This window comes from Equus asinus, chromosome 1, assembly GCF_041296235.1.
Source record: "Equus asinus isolate D_3611 breed Donkey chromosome 1, EquAss-T2T_v2, whole genome shotgun sequence".
NCBI classification, from domain to species: Eukaryota; Metazoa; Chordata; class Mammalia; order Perissodactyla; family Equidae; genus Equus; species Equus asinus.
Genome location: NC_091790.1, coordinates 194,898,572 through 194,904,910, shown reverse-complemented (window position 1 = coordinate 194,904,910; position 6,339 = coordinate 194,898,572). Strand labels below are relative to the sequence as shown.

The 6,339-nt window shown below is 42.3% G+C and overlaps 1 pseudogene; it reads left to right on the top strand.

The window, feature by feature from the left end:
• Positions 1 to 731: 731 nt before the first annotated feature.
• LOC123287428 (trypsin-like) lies at positions 732 to 2,927 on the top strand (annotated as a pseudogene).
• Positions 2,928 to 6,339: the final 3,412 nt, after the last annotated feature.

Genomic DNA, 6,339 nt, shown 5'->3' with positions numbered 1-6,339 from the left:
TAACAGGTGAGTTTCGTCTCACCAAAGGACTGTCAGCTTTCTTTCTGGTGATTTTAGGTTGCTGAGATGGGTGAGTTTGTGCATGGGCCCTTTAAGATGCAGGTCTTTTCGGCTTTCCTCTGATAGCTTTTCTGGGAGTATTCCTCTCTGCAGTTAATAGCCAGCAAAGCCAGATAGTAAGACCCTTGTCTCAGTTGTGCTGATTCTGAATGATGCTTATAGCAGTATTGGGACCCTCCTCAGAACCTCTCTCCTCCAGTGAGGGCTGCGTACCTTAGGGTGGTTCCCAGCTGGCTGGCTGAGAAACTCCGCTGATGCTGAAGGTGGCTTTTGTTCTCTCCAAAAGGAATTTCTGCCTTTTTTGCCTTAGTGAGGACTGTCCTTTTTTGTGAGGGGTTCTTTTTATCAAGTTTTCAGTTTCATATCCAGGGTAATTTGTCCAAAAATAGTTGTAACCTGGCTGTGTTCATGGGAGGAGATGAGTTCAGAGTCTGCTTACGCCACCATCTTGACAAGATCTCCGTATTATATTTCAAACAGCATGTTTAAAACTGTTTTCATTTGGGAAAAGAAGAAAACAGAGGTCTAGACTAGCAGAACACCCCCAGTGTTCTGACCTGAAGTGCTACATTGCATATTTTCAAATCTACCTTCTTACCAGAAGTTTTGGGACAAAGCATGATCTTCAACTATGTTCTCCCCATCCTTCTCATCTCCTAGGGGCTTTACCCATGAGTGGTGACAATGATGATGACAAAACTGTAGGGGACTATATTTGTGACATCAATGTTCTTCTCTATCAGCTATCCCTGTATGTTGGATCTCACGTGAATGGCGGCACCCTCATCAGCAGCCAGTGGGTGCAGTCAGTTGCTCACTGCTGCAGACCATAAATGTGGGCACCTGGAGCCCCCGTGGGTGGCAGTTGACACCACCTGCAGGTTGATTCCTTGGCTTTCACTCATCATGTTAGGAGGACAGTCCCTGGCAGAGAGGTTCACGGGCTAATAAGGAAAACTTGCTTTGTAACCATCTTCTTGAGCATCGTCTCATCTCTCAATAAAATGTCTCCTTCTTCTCTATGGTTAAAGCCTTCTTCATGATCTGAATTCCAGCATCTTAGTCTTCACTAAACCGTGACTTTCTAATTAACTTTCTTTTCTTTTATTTTTTTTTTTAATTTTACTTTATTGTAGTAATAAAACAACATGAGATTTATCCTATTAGCAAATTTTTAAATGTACAATACAGTGTTGTTCACTATAGGTACAATGTTGTGCAGTGGACCTGTAGAACTTATTCATCTTACTTACCTGAAACTTTAGGCCCATTAATGTGCAACTTTCCACTATAATTAACTTTAGATGCCCTGTCTCCAGGGACTCCTGACCTCCTGGGTGTCCACATCATTTGCTTCTCTCTTGACACATTTTGAACAGCCTGTAGTCAACTTCTAGCTAATGTTAGAGAGCCTCAAAAGCGAGAGTGCTCTGCTCATTGCCTCTGTTTCCACATAAGATACAATCTGCTATCAGATAAAGATTTCTGCAACTCCATATATGAAGCCAGTTTTCTCTTGGGTTGTTTCATTTGCTTGTAAGCTCCTGCTGGGGTACCACACGGTGGGACTATGAGTGTGAAAGCAAGAGCCAGCTGATTAGCAAAAGGACTGTGTCTTCTTCTCTCCCTTTGCAGATGCTTCCAACTGAGACTGGGTGAACATAAGCTCACAGTCTTGGAAGAGACCACACAGATCATCAGTATAGTCAAGATCATCAAACAACCCAATTATAAGAGCATAACCACAGGGCATGACATCACGCTAATCAAGCTGGTCAAGCCAGCCATCTTCAACAAGAGTGTGAACACCATCTCCCTGTCAGCTCCTGCACCAAGATGGGGACTCAGTGCCTGATCTCTGGCTAGAGCAGTACACACCCTTCTGCTAGTGAGTGAGCCTCAGGGCGACTCACTGAGAGAAGAGTCACTACAGTCAGGCTAAGGTCAAGAGGAGGTCAAGGGCTGTGGAGACACACTGCCTAGGTTTGTATGGCTCAGTTTTCTTGTGGGAATTTGTTTGAACTAGCATATGTAAGTTTCCTCCTCTGCAAAATGGAGATAATAATAATACCTCACTTACTGGTTGAGTATAAGGATTAAATGAGATAATACATGTAATGAGCTTAGAACCGTAAAAGGCACATAGTAAGTGGTCAAGAAAAGATAGTACTAGTTTTTTTTTTAATTGTTATTATTGTTATTAGAAAGGCTTTGTTGCCCTTTGCAGAAGCTGACTCTGTAAGGAGTTTGGAAAAAGGGTATTGGAAAAGTCCATATCCATGCATAGGTGGGTGTTATTCAATATCTGTAGATAACAAATATCACCATGCCCTTGTGCAGGAATGAGCTCTCCCACAGAAAAGGAAGAAAGCAATGGGTCTAAGCTCCCTAACTCTCTGCAATGCCTGAAGGCCCCCATACTCTCTAACACCACCTGCCGAAAAACCTACCCAGGCCTGATCAACAACAGCATGATGTGCCTGGGCTTTCTTGAGGGTGGGAAGGATGCCTGCCAGGTGGGTTTCCCTCCATCCCTGCCCTGGCCTCTGCATCTGCTAAAGAGGTGGAGGCACTACTTCTGACATTCTCTTCTTCTCATTTTACGGGGACTCGGGGGGGGGGGCCTGTGGCCTGCAATGGAATCCTTCAGGGCATTGTCTCCTGGGGTGCAGGTTGTGCCCTCAAAGGCAAACCTGGAGTCTACACCAAAGTCTGCAACTACATCCAGTGGATTCAGAACACCATGGCAGCCAACTGAGGAGTTTCCACCCTCCCTGGGCTCAGATCCAGGGCATGGAACCCTCTTTAACCTTGTCTCACCTAGGGAGGGCTCATATGTCTCACATAGACCTGTCAGTAAAATACATTCACTAAAATAGTTGCCATCCTTCCAAACTGGTCAAGGTTTCAAAGGAAATGTTTCTGGTAACGTTTCCCCAAGGGAGTTCCCCAAATCACCTAAATCAGAGTCACTCTAAGGACCTTTTCAAAACTTCAGCTTCTTGGTCCCTCCCAATAATCAGAATTCCTCTGCATTTCTAACCACCACCTCCTCATGATGCTTATGGGCCACAAGATTGGCAACTCTTGGCCCAGAGACAACCTTTGCTTCCTCTGAGATCCCAGTTTCAATTCAGGTTGCTGCCACTCACCAATTAGCAAAGCCAAATCAGGCCACACTCGCACACTACCTGAGTTTCTTGCAGCCCAACCAACTGGCGACTGCTGACACAGTTTGCTTCGTAGAGTCTCAAATACAAAAGTGTACTTATCTGTATGAACAATTACACTTTTTGAGTGATAAAGACTAAGATGAAGGAAAGTTTACCATAACATCAAAACCTCCTCTCAAAACTGTGAAAGGACTTTATAGATCTCTCCTCTGATACAGCAGAGAAAAGCCTTTTGCTGCTCCCCAGATGGGTTGCCATCTGTTGTTAGAAAGTTCTTTGTTACACTGAGCCATGACATGCTCTTTTATAATGTTCACTCCTTAGTCCTAATCCTTGTGGATCATCTGTATCTTTGTGACACAATTCTGTATTTTCTAACATGTCAATATGTCAGATATTTGACAACAATGGCCATGTCCCCTTGGGGACCTCTTCTCCAGGTCACCATCTCTTTAGCCATCCCTGAGGGTCAGGTAATCCATTCCTCTCACCAGGCAGATTATCCTCCATGGACAGAATTTATTTTGCCTATGTCTATTTAAATCAAGGGAACTGGAGAGGAAAATCACCACAGGCCTGAGAAATGGGCAATAGGAAGCAGTGAGAGTAGGCAGCTGTGGTGACTGGGAGTCAAGGTCTGAAGACTGGGGGAGGCCCAGGAAGTTAGCTGTAAGCATCAGATGGATGGAAGAGGCAGTAATTCAGGCTTAGGGGTTGACAGTTTTGTTCCAGAGACTGGTAAGCGTAAGACTGAACAATGTTTCTAAGTAAATGGGGAACCAAGTGAGTATTAAGACAAAAACTTGGGGACAGGAGAACACCCTTTTACTGGATACAGTGAGTCAATGAGGATAGACCACAAGGAACGTGGCAACAGCTGAGATGCTTGAGCCCAGAGGAGACAAGATCCCAGAAGGATGATTGACCATGTGATTTGATCCTGTGTCATTGGCCTTGGTCTCTTTGAATTCCATCTCTCTAGGAATGGCATTATATCTGAATTATGAGTCAGATGATTCTGATATTAGCACTTAAGAAACTAAGAGAATTGGAGAGCTACTAAGACAAGCCAGGCATATTTTTACATTCAATGTGATTTCTTTTCTTTGGTGCCTTGATTCAGTCATCTGTGACAGTGATTCTTCTCAGCTCTGGGTCATTAGTGCACTGACTATTTGGCTTTCTGTGCTCTCAAATCAAAAACCTCATGGAGTTTCTGCTACATTTAATATGGGCTCTGAGATAGCACTTTGGAGATAATCATTCGCCAGCCTTGAGTCTACCTCAGAGAACCACATCAAGAGCATGTATGTCTTAGCTCCTTAACTGCAAATATCTTGTGGAAACATTGTCAAGTACTTTGCTGAAAACAAGGCATGCTACTTCCCAGTCTTTCTCAGAATTCCTCACTCTAATAAGCTAACCCAAAAGAAGATGGGGTTAGCTTGACATGACTTGCTCTAAGTGAACACGTATTCTCTGCTAAGTTTGCTAAATGCTTGTGGCCTGAAGACTGTCCCTCAAAAGGAGCAGAGTAGGAAAGCGACAATGACTGTGGCTCTGAGGGTTACAGCCCTGTGATTGGTTTGCTCACCAACTTAAGTCCCACAGGATCTATATGTTGTCCCTAGAGTGAATTCAGGAGCTTCACAGTTTCTATTCCGATTTTCCAAAGTATAGTTTCCAAAATTATAATAGAAAAATATTTTAGAGCTGAATAATATCAATTTATTTCAACGTAGAAAATACATTCCATAGACTCAAGGTGGGCATATTGAAGGGATTAGATGATGGAGCTTGGAGACAATCATCAAAACACAAGTTTTCCCGACTTCCTTCTATGTGCTCAACATTGTATTGGGGAAAGAAATGTATCTGATAAAAGACTTTTTTATAGAAAATTTAATATGGGATGTGTTATAACTTCTTTCCTGGTTTCTTATCATTTTCAATTTACGATGCTCTATTTTGACTTTCAGCTTCACTGCAACCACCATCTCCATTCTGTTTCCTTTCCTAATTCCATTTTTTCCAATCCAATAGGATGTTTTATCTCCATAAATGTCTCACCAGCCCAGCATATTCAGGAGTTCCAAGTTTCCATACTATTTCATGGGAGCATTTGCACATGTTGTTCTGATAGTCCATGTATATACACCTGTCTGTTTCTATGATAAAACTTAATTGCTCTTTTATTAGATATGCTTTCACATCTAATCTTGTGGGATGGAGATAGGATCTGGTTGCAAAGGGGAAGACAGTGCAATGAGAAGTGAATATTGACAGAGACATGAGTTGGTCATTTCGGCACTTTCACAAATCTCTGATATGCGGATCAAAGATTGTCTTAACTTCTATTTCCCCATTACTTTTGTGGGTATTCATTTTACACATGAACATATTAAAGTCCAAAGAAGAACATTAACAACAAAGAGCTAGTGACGTAATGATGGCTAGAACTCTGGTCACCACATCTAAATTTTATTTTCCAATATTTTGTCGCTTCTCATAGTTTGATACAGTTTTCTATTTCAGTCAGTATCTTCTTTTCCCTGAACTGTTCTCTGTCTCTCCAACATTCCAGCCTTAAATCTACAATACCTCTCTTCCTCCTTTTCCCCTAGACGTTATTTGAAGTAAAGGCAACAGTGAGATGTTTCTCCTAAGATTACTAATTTTATTTCAAGTCATACCTGATCATTGAAACTTAGCCACCATTCAGTTTCAGATCTGAACATGGGGCATTTAATGGTTTCTTCTTTATCTTCTAGAACAGAGTTAAGTGACTGTGTCCCAGGACAAATCTGGCCTGCAGCATCTGTAGTGAAGGAAGTTTAATTGGAACACGGCTGCATTCATTCATCTCCGTATTGTCTATGGCAGCCTTCACGCAACAACAGAGTAGTTGTGGCAAAGGCTATATTACCGGAAAAGCCTAAAATATTTACTCTCTGGTTCTTTACAGAAAAACTTGGCTGACCCTTGCAAACAATTTTGTGAGAGAATCATATGTAGCTAAAGTAGAAATGCCCTCAAATTAATTACATACTTGAGGAGGGTTCTCAAGGAAACCAAAGTGTGGTTCCAGGGTTCATTTTACCAAAAA